A 15,272-nucleotide genomic window follows, 5' to 3' on the forward strand; every position below is an offset into this window, starting at 1 on the left:
AGGACATTTTTATGTTTTTGACAGAACTGTTCTATGTGTTTGACAGATTTGTTCTATGTTTTTGACAGATCTATTCCATGTGTTTGACAGAACTGTTCTATGTTTTTGACAGATCTGTTCCATGTGTTTGACGGGTCTGTTCTATGTTTTTGACAGATCAGTTCCATGTGTTTGTCAGAACTGTTTTATGTGTTTGACAGATCTGTTCTATGTGTTTGACAGATCTGTTCTATGTGTTTGACAGATCTGTTCTATATGTTTGACAGAACTGTTTGATGTGTTTGACAGATCTGTTCTATGTGTTTGACAGAACTGTTCCATTTGTTTAACAGATCTGTTCCATGTGTTTGACAGAAGTGTTCTGTGTGTTTGACTGAACTGTTCCAGGTGTTTGACAGATCAGTTCCATGTGTTTGACAGATCTGTTCTATGTGTTTGAAAGATCTGTTCCATGTGTTTGACAGAACTGTTCCATCTGATTGACAGATGTGTTCTATGTGTTTGACAGATTTGTTCTATGTGTTTGACAGATCTGTTCCATGTGATTGACAGATTTGTTCCATGTGTTTGACAGAACTGTTCCATGTGAGTGACAGAACTATTCAATGTGTGAGACAGTTCTGTTCTATGTGTTTGACAGATCTGTTGCATGTGTTTGTCAGATCTGTTCAATGTCTTTGACAGATCTGTTCTATGCGTTTGACAGAACTGTTCCATGTGTTTGACAGAACTGATGTATGTGTTTGACAGGACTGTTCCATGTGTTTGCCAGATCTGTTCTATGTGTTTGACAGCACTGTTCTATGTGTTTCACAGATCTGTTCCATGTGTTTCACAGAACTGTTCCCTGTGTTTGACAGATCAGTTCCATGTGTTTGACAGATCTGTTCTATGTGTTTGACAGAACTGTTCCATGTGTTTGACAGATCTGTTCCATGTGTTTGACAGAACTGTTCCATGTGTTTGACAGATCAGTTCCATGTGTTTGACAGATCTGTTCTATGTGTTTGACCGATCTGTTCTATGTGTTTGACAGATCTGTTCCATGTGTTTGACAGAACTGTTCCATGTGTTTGACAGATCAGTTCCATGTGTTTGACAGATCTGTTCTATGTGTTTGACCGATCTGTTCTATGTGTTTGACAGATCTGTTCCATGTGATTGACAGATCTGTTCCATGTGATTGACAGATTTGTTCCATGTGTTTGACAGAACTGTTCCATGTGTTTGACAGATCTGTTCTCTGTGTTTTGACAGAACTGTTCTATGTGTTTGACAGGACATTTCTATGTTACTGAGAGAACTGTTCTATGTGTTTGACAGGTTTGTTCTATGTGTTTGACAGATCTGTTCCATATGTTTGACAGATCTGTTCCATGTGTTTGACAGAACTGTTCCAAGTGATTGACAGATCTGTTCTCTGTGTTTGACAGAACTGTTCTATGTGATTGACAGAACTGTTCTATGTGTTTGACAGATCTGTTCTCTGTGTTTCACATAACTGTTCTATGTGTTTGACAGAACTGTTCTATGTTTTTGAAAGAACTGTTCTATGTGTTTGACAGAACTGTTCTATGTGTTTGACAGATCAGTTCCATGTGTTTGACAGAACGTTTCTATGTGTTTGACAGATCTGTTCCATGTGTTTGACAGAACTGTTCCATGTGATTGACAGATCTGTTCCATGTGTTTGACAGATCTGTTCTATGTGTTTGACAGAACTGTTCCATGTGATTGACAGATCTGTTCCATGTGTTTGACAGATCTGTTCTATGTGTTTGACAGATCAGTTCCATGTGTTTGACAGAACGTTTCTATGTGTTTGACAGATCTGTTCCATGTGTTTGACAGAACTGTTCCATGTGATTGACAGATCTGTTCCATGTGTTTGACAGATCTGTTCTATGTGTTTGACAGATCTGTTCTTAGTGGTTGACAGATCTGTTCCATGTGTTTGACAGAACGTTTCTATGTGTTTGACAGATCAGTTCCATGTGTTTGACAGAACTTTTCTATGTGTTTGACAGATCTGTTCTATGTGTTTGACAGAACTTTTCTATGTGTTTGACAGATCAGTTCCATGTGTTTGACAGAACTTTTCTATGTGTTTGACAGATCTGTTCCATGTGTTTGACAGAACTGTTCCATGTGATTGACAGATCTGTTCCATGTGTTTGACAGATCTGTTCTAAGTGGTTGACAGATCTGTTCCCTGTGTTTGACAGAACTGTTTTATGTGTTTGACAGATCTGTTCTATGTGTTTGACAGATCTGTTCCATGTGTTTGACAGATGTGTTCTATGTGTTTGACAGATTTGTTCTATGTGTTTGACAGATCTGTTCTATGTGTTTGACAGATCTGTTCCATTTGTTTGACAGAACTGTTCCATGTGTTTGACAGAGGTGTTCTATGTGTTTGACAGATTTGTTCTATGTGTTTGACAGATCTGTTCCATGTGATTGACAGATCTGTTCCATGTGTTTGACAGAACTGTTCCATGTGATTGACAGAAATGTTCCATGAGTTTGAAAGGTCTGTTCTAAGTGGTTGACATATCTGTTCCATGTTTTTGACAGATCTGTTCTATGTGTTTGACAGATCTGTTCGATGTGTTTCACAGATCTGTTCCATGTGTTTGACAGAACTGTTCCATGTGATTGACAGATCTGTTCTATGTGTTTGACAGAACAGTTCCATGTGTTTGGCAGACCTTTTCTATGTGTTTGACAGGTCTGTTCTATGTTTTTGACAGATCTGTTCTAAGTTTTTGACAGAACTGTTCTATGTGTTTGACAGAACTATTCAATGTGTGAGACAGTTCTGTTCAATATCTTTGACAGATCTGTTCTATGCGTTTGACAGAACTGTTCCATGTGTTTGACAGCACTGTTCTATGTGTTTCACCGATCTGTTCCATGTGTTTGACAGAACTGTTCCATGTGTTTGACAGATCAGTTCCATGTGTTTGACAGATCTGTTCTATGTGTTTGACCGATCAGTTCCATGTGTTTGACAGATCTGTTCTATGGGTTTGACCGATCTGTTCTATGTGTTTGACAGATCTGTTCCATGTGTTTGACAGAACTGTTCTATATGTTTGACAGAACTGTTCTATGTGTTTGACAGAACTGTTCTATATCTTTAACAGAACTGTTCTATGTGTTTGACAGAACTGTTCCATGTGTTTGACAGATCAGTTCCATGTGTTTGACAGAAATGTCCTATGTGTTTGACAGAACTGTTCTATGTCTTTGACAGATCTGTTCTATGTGTTTGATAGATCTGTTCTATGTGTTTGACAGAACTGTTTTATGTGTTTGACAGATCTGATCTATGTGATTGACAGATCTGTTCTTTGTGTTTGGCAGATCTGTTCTATGTGTTTGACAGAACTGTTTTATGTGTTTGACAGATCTGTTCTATGTGTTTGACTGATGTGTTCTATGTGTTTGACAGAACTGTTCTATGTGTTTGACAGATCTGTTCCATGTGATTGACAGATCTGTTCCATGTGTTTGACAGAACTGTTCTATGTGTTTGACAGATCTGTTCTATGTTTTTGACAGATCTGTTCCATGTGTTTGACAGATGTGTTCTATGTGTTTGACAGATTTGTTCTATGTGTTTGACAGATCTGTTCCATGTGTTTGACAGAACTGTTCTATGTGCTTGACAGAACTGTTCTATGTGTTTGACTGATCTGTTCTATGTGTTTGTCATATCTCTTCTATGTGTTTGACAGAACTGTTCTAAGTGTTTGACATATCTGATCCATGTTTTTGACAGATCACTTCCGTGTGTTTGACAGATCTGTTCTATGTGTTTGACAGAACTGTTCCATGTTTTTGACAGATCTTTTCCATGTGTTTGACAGAACTGTTCTATGTGTTTGACAGAACTGTTCTATGTGTTTGACTGATCTGTTCTATGTATTTGTCATATCTCTTCTATGTGTTTGACAGAACTGTTCTAAGTGGTTGACATATCTGATCCATGTTTTTGACAGATATGTTCTGTGTTTGACAGATCTATTCCATGTGTTTGACAGAACTGTCCTATGTGTTTGACAGATTTGTTCCATGTGTTTCACAGATCTGTTCCATGTGATTGACAGATCACTTCCGTGTGTTTGACAGATCTGTTCTATGTGTTTGACAGAACTGTTCCATGTTTTTGACAGATCTGTTCCATGTGTTTGACCGAACTGTTCTATGTGTTTGACTGATCTGTTCTATGTGTTTGTTATATCTCTTCTATGTGTTTGACAGAACTGTTCTAAGTGTTTGACATATCTGATCCATGTTTTTGACAGATATGATCTGTGTTTGACAGATGTGTTCCATGTGTTTGACAGAACTGTCCTATGTGTTTGACAGATTTGTTCCATGTGTTTCACAGATCTGTTCCATGTGATTGACAGATCTGTTCCATGTGTTTGACAGATCTGTTCTAAGTGGTTGACAGATCTGTTCCCTGTGTTTGACAGATCTGTTCTATGTGTTTGACAGATCTGTTCCATGTGTTTGACAGAACTGTTCCATGTGTTTGACAGAGGTGTTCTATGTGTTTGACAGATTTGTTCTATGTGTTTGACAGATCTGTTCCATGTGATTGACAGATCTGTTCCATGTGTTTGACAGAACTGTTCCATGTGATTGACAGAAATGTTCCATGAGTTTGAAAGGTCTGTTCTAAGTGGTTGACATATCTGTTCCATGTTTTTGACAGATCTGTTCTATGTGTTTGACAGATCTGTTCGATGTGTTTCACAGATCTGTTCCATGTGTTTGACAGAACTGTTCCATGTGATTGACAGATCTGTTCTATGTGTTTGACAGAACAGTTCCATGTGTTTGGCAGACCTTTTCGATGTGTTTGACAGGTCTGTTCTATGTTTTTGACAGATCTGTTCTATGTTTTTGACAGAACTGTTCTATGTGTTTGACAGAACTATTCAATGTGTGAGACAGTTCTGTTCAATATCTTTGACAGATCTGTTCTATGCGTTTGACAGAACTGTTCCATGTGTTTGACAGCACTGTTCTATGTGTTTCACAGATCTGTTCCATGTGTTTGACAGAACTGTTCCATGTGTTTGACAGATCAGTTCCATGTGTTTGACAGATCTGTTCTATGTGTTTGACCGATCAGTTCCATGTGTTTGACAGATCTGTTCTATGTGTTTGACCGATCTGTTCTATGTGTTTGACAGATCTGTTCCATGTGTTTGACAGAACTGTTCTATATGTTTGACAGAACTGTTCTATGTGTTTGACAGAACTGTTCTATGTCTTTAACAGAACTGTTCTATGTGTTTGACAGAACTGTTCCATGTGTTTGACAGATCAGTTCCATGTGTTTGACAGAAATGTCCTATGTGTTTGACAGAACTGTTCTATGTCTTTGACAGATCTGTTCTATGTGTTTGATAGATCTGTTCTATGTGTTTGACAGAACTGTTTTATGTGTTTGACAGATCTGATCTATGTGATTGACAGATCTGTTCTTTGTGTTTGGCAGATCTGTTCTATGTGTTTGACAGAACTGTTTTATGTGTTTGACAGATCTGTTCTATGTGTTTGACTGAAGTGTTCTGTGTGTTTGACAGAACTGTTCCATGTGTTTGACAGATCAGTTCCATGTGTTTGACGGATCTGTTCTATGTGTTTGACAGATCTGTTCCATGTGTTTGACAGAACTGTTCCATGTGATTGACAGATGTGTTCTATGTGTTTGACAGAACTGTTCCATGTGATTGACCGATCTGTTCCATGTGTTTGACAGAACTGTTCTATGTGTTTGACAGATCTGTTCTATGTTTTTGACAGATCTGTTCTATGTGTTTGACAGAACTGTTCTATGTGTTTGACAGGACATTTCTATCTTTTTGCCAGAACTGTTCTATGTGTTTGACTGATCTGTTCTATGTGTTTGTCATATCTCTTCTATGTGTTTGACAGAACTGTTCTAAGTGGTTGACATATCTGATCCATGTTTTTGACAGATCACTTCCGTGTGTTTGACAGATCTGTTCTATGTGTTTGACAGAACTGTTCCATGTTTTTGACAGATCTGTTCCATGTGTTTGACAGAACTGTTCTATGTGTTTGACTGATCTGTTCTATGTGTTTATTATATCTCTTCTATGTGTTTGACAGAACTGTTCTAAGTGGTTGACATATCTGATCCATGTTTTTGACAGATATGTTCTGTGTTTGACAGATGTGTTCCATGTGTTTGACAGAACTGTCCTATGTGTTTGACAGATTTGTTCCATGTGTTTCACAGATCTGTTCCATGTGATTGACAGATCTGTTCCATGTGTTTGACAGCCTTGTTCCATGTGTTTGACAGATCTGTTCTATGTGTTTGACAGATCTGTTCCATGTGTTTGACAGAACTGTTCCATGTGTTTGACAGATGTGTTCTATGTGTTTGACAGATCTGTTCTATGTGTTTGACAGATCTGTTCCATGTGTTTGACAGAACTGTTCTATGTGTTTGACTGATCTGTTCTATGTGTTTGTCATATCTCTTCTATGTGTTTGACAGAACTGTTCTAAGTGTTTGACATATCTGATCCATGTTTTTGACAGATCACTTCCGTGTGTTTGACAGATCTGTTCTATGTGTTTGACAGAACTGTTCCATGTTTTTGACAGATCTTTTCCATGTGTTTGACAGAACTGTTCTATGTTTTTGACAGAACTGTTCTATGTGTTTGACTGATCTGTTCTATGTATTTGTCATATCTCTTCTATGTGTTTGACAGAACTGTTCTAAGTGGTTGACATATCTGATCCATGTTTTTGACAGATATGTTCTGTGTTTGATAGATCTGTTCCATGTGTTTGACAGAACTGTCCTATGTGTTTGACAGATTTGTTCCATGTGTTTCACAGATCTGTTCCATGTGATTGACAGATCTGTTCCATGTGTTTGACAGATCTGTTCTATGTGTTTGACAGATCTGTTCCATGTGTTTGACAGATGTGTTCTATGTGTTTGACAGATTTGTTCTATGTGTTTGACAGATCTGTTCTATGTGTTTGACAGATCTGTTCCATGTGTTTGACAGAACTGTTCCATGTGTTTGACAGATCTGTTCTAAGTGGTTGACAGATCTGTTCCCTGTGTTTGATAGAACTGTTTTATGTGTTTGACAGAACTGTTCCATATTTTTGACAGATCTGTTCCATGTGTTTGACAGATCTGTTCTATGTGTTTGACAGAACTGTTCCATATTTTTGACAGATCTGTTCCATGTGTTTGACAGAACTGTTCTATGTGCTTGACAGAACTGTTCTATGTGCTTGACAGAACTGTTCTATGTGTTTGACTGATCTGTTCTATGTGTTTGTCATATCTCTTCTATGTGTTTGACAGAACTGTTCTAAGTGGTTGACATATCTGATCCATGTTTTTGACAGATCTGTTCTGAGTTTGACAGATCTGTTCCATGTGTTTGACAGAACTGTCCTATGTGTTTGACAGATTTGTTCCATGTGTTTCACAGATCTGTTCCATGTGATTGACAGATCTGTTCCATGTGTTTGACAGAACTGTTCCATGTGTTTGACAGAACTGTTCTATGTGTTTGACAGATCTGTTCCATGTGTTTGACCGAACTGTTCCATGTGTTTGACAGATGTGTTCTATGTGTTTGACAGATTTTTTCTAAGTGGTTGACATATCTGTTCCATGTTTTTGACAGATCTGTTCTATGTGTTTGACAGATCTGTTCCATGTGTTTGACAGAACTGTCCTATGTGTTTGACAGATTTGTTCCATGTGTTTCACAGATCTGTTCCATGTGTTTGACAGAACTGTTCCATGTGATTGACAGATCTGTTCTATGTGTTTGACAGATCTGATCTATGTTTTTCACAGATCTGTTCTATGTGTTTGACAGATCTGTTCTATGTGTTTGACAGATTTGTTCTATGTTTTTGACAGAACTCTTCTATGTGTTTGACAGAACTATTCAATGTGTGAGACTGTTCTGTTCTATGTGTTTGACAGATCTGTTGCATGTGTTTGTCAGATCTGTTCAATATCTTTGACAGATCTGTTCTATGCGTTTGACAGAACTGTTCCATGTGTTTGACAGGACTGATGTATGTGTTTGACAGGACTGTTCCATGTGTTTGCCAGATCTGTTCTATGTGTTTGACAGCACTGTTCTATGTGTTTCACAGATCTGTTCCATGTGTTTGACAGAACTGTTCCATGTGTTTGACAGATCAGTTCCATGTGTTTGACAGATCTGTTCTATGTGTTTGACCGATCTGTTCTATGTGTTTGACAGATCTGTTCCATGTGTTTGACAGAACTGTTCCATGTGTTTGACAGATCAGTTTCATGTGTTTGACAGATCTGTTCTATGTGTTTGACCGATCTGTTCTATGTGTTTGACAGATCTGTTCCATGTGATTGACAGATGTGTTCTATGTGTTTGACAGATTTGTTCTCGGTGTTTGACAGATCTGTTCGATGTGATTGACAGATCTGTTCCATGTGTTTGACAGAACTGTTCCATGTGTTTGACAGATGTGTTCTATGTGTTTGACAGAACTGTTCTATGTGTTTGACAGGACATTTCTATGTTTTTGACAGAACTGTTCTATGTGTTTGACAGATTTGTTCTATGTTTGTGACAGATCTGTTCCATGTGTTTGACTCATCTGTTCCATGTGTTTGACAGAACTGTTCCGTGTGATTGACGGATCTGTTCTATGTGTTTGACAGAACCTTTCTATGTGTTTGACAGGTCTGTTGTATGTTTTTGACAGATCTGTTCCATGTGTTAGACAGAACCTTTCTATGTGTTTGACAGGTCTGTTGTATGTTTTTGACAGATCTGTTCCATGTGTTAGACAGAACTGTTCTATGTTGTTGACAGATCTGTTCTTTGTGTTTGACAGATCTATTACATGTGTTTGACAGAACGTTTGTATGTGTTTGACAGGTCTGTTCTATGTGTTTGACATATCTGTTCTATGTGTTTGACAGATCTGTTCTGTGTGTTGGACAGATCTGTTCCATGAGTTTGACAGATAAGTTCTATGTGTTTGACAGAACTGTTCTGTGTGTTTGACAGATCTGTTCTATGTGTTTGACTGAACTGGTCAATGTGTTTGACAGATCTGTTTTATGTGTTTGACAGAACTGTTCCATGTGATTGACAGATCTGTCCTATGTGTTTGACTGATCTGTTCTAAGTGGTTGACAGATCTGTTCGATGTGTTTGACAGAACTGTTCCATGTGTTTGACAGAACTTTTCTCTGTGTTTGACAGATCTGTTCTATGTGTTTGACAGATCTGTTCTATGTTTTTGACAGATCTGTTCTATGTGTTTGACAGATCTGTTCCTTGCGTTTGACAGTACGTTTCTATGTGTTTGACAGGTCTGTTCTATATTTTTGACAGACCTGTTCTATGTGTTTGACAGATCTGTTCTATGTGTTTGACAGAACTGCTCTGTGTGTTTGACAGATCTGTTCTATGTGTTTGACTGATCTGTTCTATGTGTTTGTCATATCTCTTCGATGTGTTTGACAGAACCGTTCTAAGTGGTTGACATATCTGATCCAAGTTTTTGACAGATCAGTTCCATGTGTTTGACAGATCTGTTCTATGTGTTTGACAGATCTGTTCTAAGTGGTTGTCAGATCTGTTCCATGTGTTTGACAGAACTGTTTTATGTGTTTTACAGAATTGTCCTATGTGTTGGACAGGTTTGTTCTATGTGTTTGACTGATTTGTTCCATGTGTTTCACAGATCTGTTCCATGTGTTTCACAGAACTGTTCCATGTGATTGACAGTGCTGTTCTATGTGTTTGACAGAACTGTTCCATGTGATTGACAGATCTGTGCTATGTGTTTGACAGATCTGTTCGATGTGTTTGACAGAACTGTTCCATGTGTTTGACAGAACTTTTCTATGTGTTTGACAGATCTGTTCTATGTGTTTGACAGATCTGTTCTATGTTTGTGACCGATCTGTTCTATGTGTTTGACAGATCTGTTCCATGAGTTTGACAGAACGTTTCTATGTGTTTGACAGGTCTGTTCTATATTTTTGACAGACCTGTTCAATGTTTTTGACAGATCTGTTCTATGTGTTTGACAGAACAGTTCTGCGTGTTTGACAGATCTGTTCTATGTGTTTGACTGAACTGGTCAATGTGTTTGACAGATCTGTTCTATGTGTTTGACTGAACTGTTCCATGTTTTTGACAGATCTGTTCCATGTGTTTGACAGAACTCTTCTATGTGCTTGACAGAACTGTTCTATGTGTTTGACTGATCTGTTCTATGTGTTTGTCATATCTCTTCTATGTGTTTGACAGAACTGTTCTAAGTGTTTGACATATCTGATCCATGTTTTTGACAGATCACTTCCGTGTGTTTGACAGATCTGTTCTATGTGTTTGACAGAACTGTTCCATGTTTTTGACAGATCTTTTCCATGTGTTTGACAGAACTGTTCTATGTGTTTGACAGAACTGTTCTATGTGTTTGACTGATCTGTTCTATGTATTTGTCATATCTCTTCTATGTGTTTGACAGAACTGTTCTAAGTGGTTGACATATCTGATCCATGTTTTTGACAGATATGTTGTGTGTTTGACAGATCTGTTCCATGTGTTTGACAGAACTGTCCTATGTGTTTGACAGATTTGTTCCATGTGTTTCACAGATCAGTTCCATGTGATTGACAGATCTGTTCTATGTGTTTGACAGATCTGTTCCATGTGTTTGACAGATGTGTTCTATGTGTTTGACAGATCTGTTCTATGTGTTTGACAGATCTGTTCCATGTGTTTGACAGAACTGTTCCATGTGTTTGACAGAGGTGTTCTATGTGTTTGACAGATTTGTTCTATGTGTTTGACAGATCTGTTCCATGTGATTGACAGATCTGTTCTATGTGTTTGACTGATCTGTTCTATGTATTTGTCATATCTCTTCTATGTGTTTGACAGAACTGTTCTAAGTGGTTGACATATCTGATCCATGTTTTTGACAGATATGTTGTGTGTTTGACAGATCTGTTCCATGTGTTTGACAGAACTGTCCTATGTGTTTGACAGATTTGTTCCATGTGTTTCACAGATCAGTTCCATGTGATTGACAGATCTGTTCTATGTGTTTGACAGATCTGTTCCATGTGTTTGACAGATGTGTTCTATGTGTTTGACAGATCTGTTCTATGTGTTTGACAGATCTGTTCCATGTGTTTGACAGAACTGTTCCATGTGTTTGACAGAGGTGTTCTATTTGTTTGACAGATTTGTTCTATGTGTTTGACAGATCTGTTCCATGTGATTGACAGATCTGTTCCATGTGTTTGACAGAACAGTTCCATGTGTTTGGCAGACCTTTTCTATGTGTTTGACAGGTCTGTTCTATGTTTTTGACAGATCTGTTCTATGTTTTTGACAGAACTGTTCTATGTGTTTGACAGAACTATTCAATGTGTGAGACAGTTCTGTTCAATATCTTTGACAGATCTGTTCTATGCGTTTGACAGAACTGTTCCATGTGTTTGACAGAACTGTTCTATGTGTTTCACAGATCTGTTCCATGTGTTTGACAGAACTGTTCCATGTGTTTGACAGATCAGTTCCATGTGTTTGACAGATCTGTTCTATGTGTTTGACCGATCAGTTCCATGTGTTTGACAGATCTGTTCTATGTGTTTGACCGATCTGTTCTATGTGTTTGACAGATCTGTTCCATGTGTTTGACAGAACTGTTCTATATGGTTGACAGAACTGTTCTATGTGTTTGACAGAACTGTTCTATGTCTTTAACAGAACTGTTCTATGTGTTTGACAGAACTGTTCCATGTGTTTGACAGATCAGTTCCATGTGTTTGACAGAAATGTCCTATGTGTTTGACAGAACTGTTCTATGTCTTTGACAGATCTGTTCTATGTGTTTGATAGATCTGTTCTATGTGTTTGACAGAACTGTTTTATGTGTTTGACAGATCTGATCTATGTGATTGACAGATCTGTTCTTTGTGTTTGGCAGATCTGTTCTATGTGTTTGACAGAACTGTTTTATGTGTTTGACAGATCTGTTCTATGTGTTTGACTGAAGTGTTCTGTGTGTTTGACAGAACTGTTCCATGTGTTTGACAGATCAGTTCCATGTGTTTGACGGATCTGTTCTATGTGTTTGACAGATCTGTTCCATGTGTTTGACAGAACTGTTCCATGTGATTGACAGATGTGTTCTATGTGTTTGACAGATCTGTTCCATGTGTTTGACAGATCTGTTCCATGTGATTGACAGATCTGTTCCATGTGTTTGACAGAACTGTTCTATGTGTTTGACAGATCTGTTCTATGTTTTTGACAGATCTGTTCTATGTGTTTGACAGAACTGTTCTATGTGTTTGACAGGACATTTCTATCTTTTTGCCAGAACTGTTCTATGTGTTTGACTGATCTGTTCTATGTGTTTGTCATATCTCTTCTATGTGTTTGACAGAACTATTCTAAGTGGTTGACATATCTGATCCATGTTTTTGACAGATCACTTCCGTGTGTTTGACAGATCTGTTCTATGTGTTTGACAGAACTGTTCCATGTTTTTGACAGATCTGTTCCATGTGTTTGACAGAACTGTTCTATGTGTTTGACTGATCTGTTCTATGTGTTTGTTATATCTCTTCTATGTGTTTGACAGAACTGTTCTAAGTGGTTGACATATCTGATCCATGTTTTTGACAGATATGTTCTGTGTTTGACAGATGTGTTCCATGTGTTTGACAGAACTGTCCTATGTGTTTGACAGATTTGTTCCATGTGTTTCACAGATCTGTTCCATGTGATTGACAGATCTGTTCCATGTGTTTGACAGCCTTGTTCCATGTGTTTGACAGATCTGTTCTATGTGTTTGACAGATCTGTTCCATGTGTTTGACAGAACTGTTCCATGTGTTTGACAGATGTGTTCTATGTGTTTGACAGATTTGTTCTATGTGTTTGACAGATCTGTTCCATGTGTTTGACAGAACTGTTCTATGTGCTTGACAGAACTGTTCTATGTGTTTGACTGATCTGTTCTATGTGTTTGTCATATCTCTTCTATGTGTTTGACAGAACTGTTCTAAGTGTTTGACATATCTGATCCATGTTTTTGACAGATCACTTCCGTGTGTTTGACAGATCTGTTCTATGTGTTTGACAGAACTGTTCCATGTTTTTGACAGATCTTTTCCATGTGTTTGACAGAACTGTTCTATGTGTTTGACAGAACTGTTCTATGTGTTTGACTGATCTGTTCTATGTATTTGTCATATCTCTTCTATGTGTTTGACAGAACTGTTCTAAGTGGTTGACATATCTGATCCATGTTTTTGACAGATATGTTCTGTGTTTGACAGATCTGTTCCATGTGTTTGACAGAACTGTCCTATGTGTTTGACAGATTTGTTCCATGTGTTTCACAGATCTGTTCCATGTGATTGACAGATCTGTTCCATGTGTTTGACAGATCTGTTCTATGTGTTTGACAGGTCTGTTCCATGTGTTTGACAGATGTGTTCTATGTGTTTGACAGATTTGTTCTATGTGTTTGACAGATCTGTTCTATGTGTTTGACAGATCTGTTCCATGTGTTTGACAGAACTGTTCTATGTGTTTGACAGAGGTGTTCTATGTGTTTGACAGATTTGTTCTATGTGTTTGACAGATCTGTTCCATGTGATTGACAGATCTGTTCCATGTGTTTGACAGAACTGTTCCATGTGATTGACAGAAATGTTCCATGAGTTTGAAAGGTCTGTTCTAAGTGGTTGACATATCTGTTCCATGTTTTTGACAGATCTGTTCTATGTGTTTGACAGATCTGTTCGATGTGTTTCACAGATCTGTTCCATGTGTTTGACAGAACTGTTCCATGTGATTGACAGATCTGTTCTATGTGTTTGACAGAACAGTTCCATGTGTTTGGCAGACCTTTTCTATGTGTTTGACAGGTCTGTTCTGAGTTTGACAGATCTGTTCTATGTTTTTGACAGAACTGTTCTATGTGTTTGACAGAACTATTCAATGTGTGAGACAGTTCTGTTCAATATCTTTGACAGATCTGTTCTATGCGTTTGACAGAACTGTTCCATGTGTTTGACAGCACTGTTCTATGTGTTTCACAGATCTGTTCCATGTGTTTGACAGAACTGTTCCATGTGTTTGACAAATCAGTTCCATGTGTTTGACAGATCTGTTCTATGTGTTTGACCGATCAGTTCCATGTGTTTGACAGATCTGTTCTATGTGTTTGACCGATCTGTTCTATGTGTTTGACAGATCTGTTCCATGTGTTTGACAGAACTGTTCTATATGTTTGACAGAACTGTTCTATGTGTTTGACAGAACTGTTCTATGTCTTTAACAGAACTGTTCTATGTGTTTGACAGAACTGTTCCATGTGTTTGACAGATCAGTTCCATGTGTTTGACAGAAATGTCCTATGTGTTTGACAGAACTGTTCTATGTCTTTGACAGATCTGTTCTATATGTTTGATAGATCTGTTCTATGTGTTTGACAGAACTGTTTTATGTGTTTGACAGATCTGATCTATGTGTTTGACAGAACTGTTCTATGTGTTTGACAGATCTGTTCCATGTGATTGACAGATCTGTTCCATGTGTTTGACAGAACTGTTCTATGTGTTTGACAGATCTGTTCTATGTTTTTGACAGATCTGTTCTATGTGTTTGACAGAACTGTTCTATGTGTTTGACAGGACATTTCTATCTTTTTGCCAGAACTGTTCTATGTGTTTGACTGATCTGTTCTATGTGTTTGTCATATCTCTTCTATGTGTTTGACAGAACTGTTCTAAGTGGTTGACATATCTGATCCATGTTTTTGACAGATCACTTCCGTGTGTTTGACAGATCTGTTCTTTGTGTTTGACAGAACTGTTCCATGTTTTTGACAGATCTGTTCCATGTGTTTGACAGAACTGTTCTATGTGTTTGACCGATCTGTTCTATGTGTTTGTTATATCTCTTCTATGTGTTTGACGGATGTGTTCTATGTGTTTGACAGATTTGTTCTAGGTGTTTGACAGATCTGTTCCATGTGATTGACAGATCTGTTCCATGTGTTTGACAGAACTGTTCCATGTGATTGAGAGAACTGTTCCATGAGTTTGAAAGATCTGTTCTAAGTGGTTGACATATCTGTTCCATGTTTTTGACAGATCTGTTCTATGTGTTTGACAGATCTGTTCCATGTGTTTGACA

This window comes from Chiloscyllium plagiosum, unplaced genomic scaffold, assembly GCF_037043375.1.
Source record: "Chiloscyllium plagiosum isolate Xiang-an unplaced genomic scaffold, Cpla_swu_hap1 HiC_scaffold_15, whole genome shotgun sequence".
Taxonomy (NCBI): Eukaryota; Metazoa; Chordata; class Chondrichthyes; order Orectolobiformes; family Hemiscylliidae; genus Chiloscyllium; species Chiloscyllium plagiosum.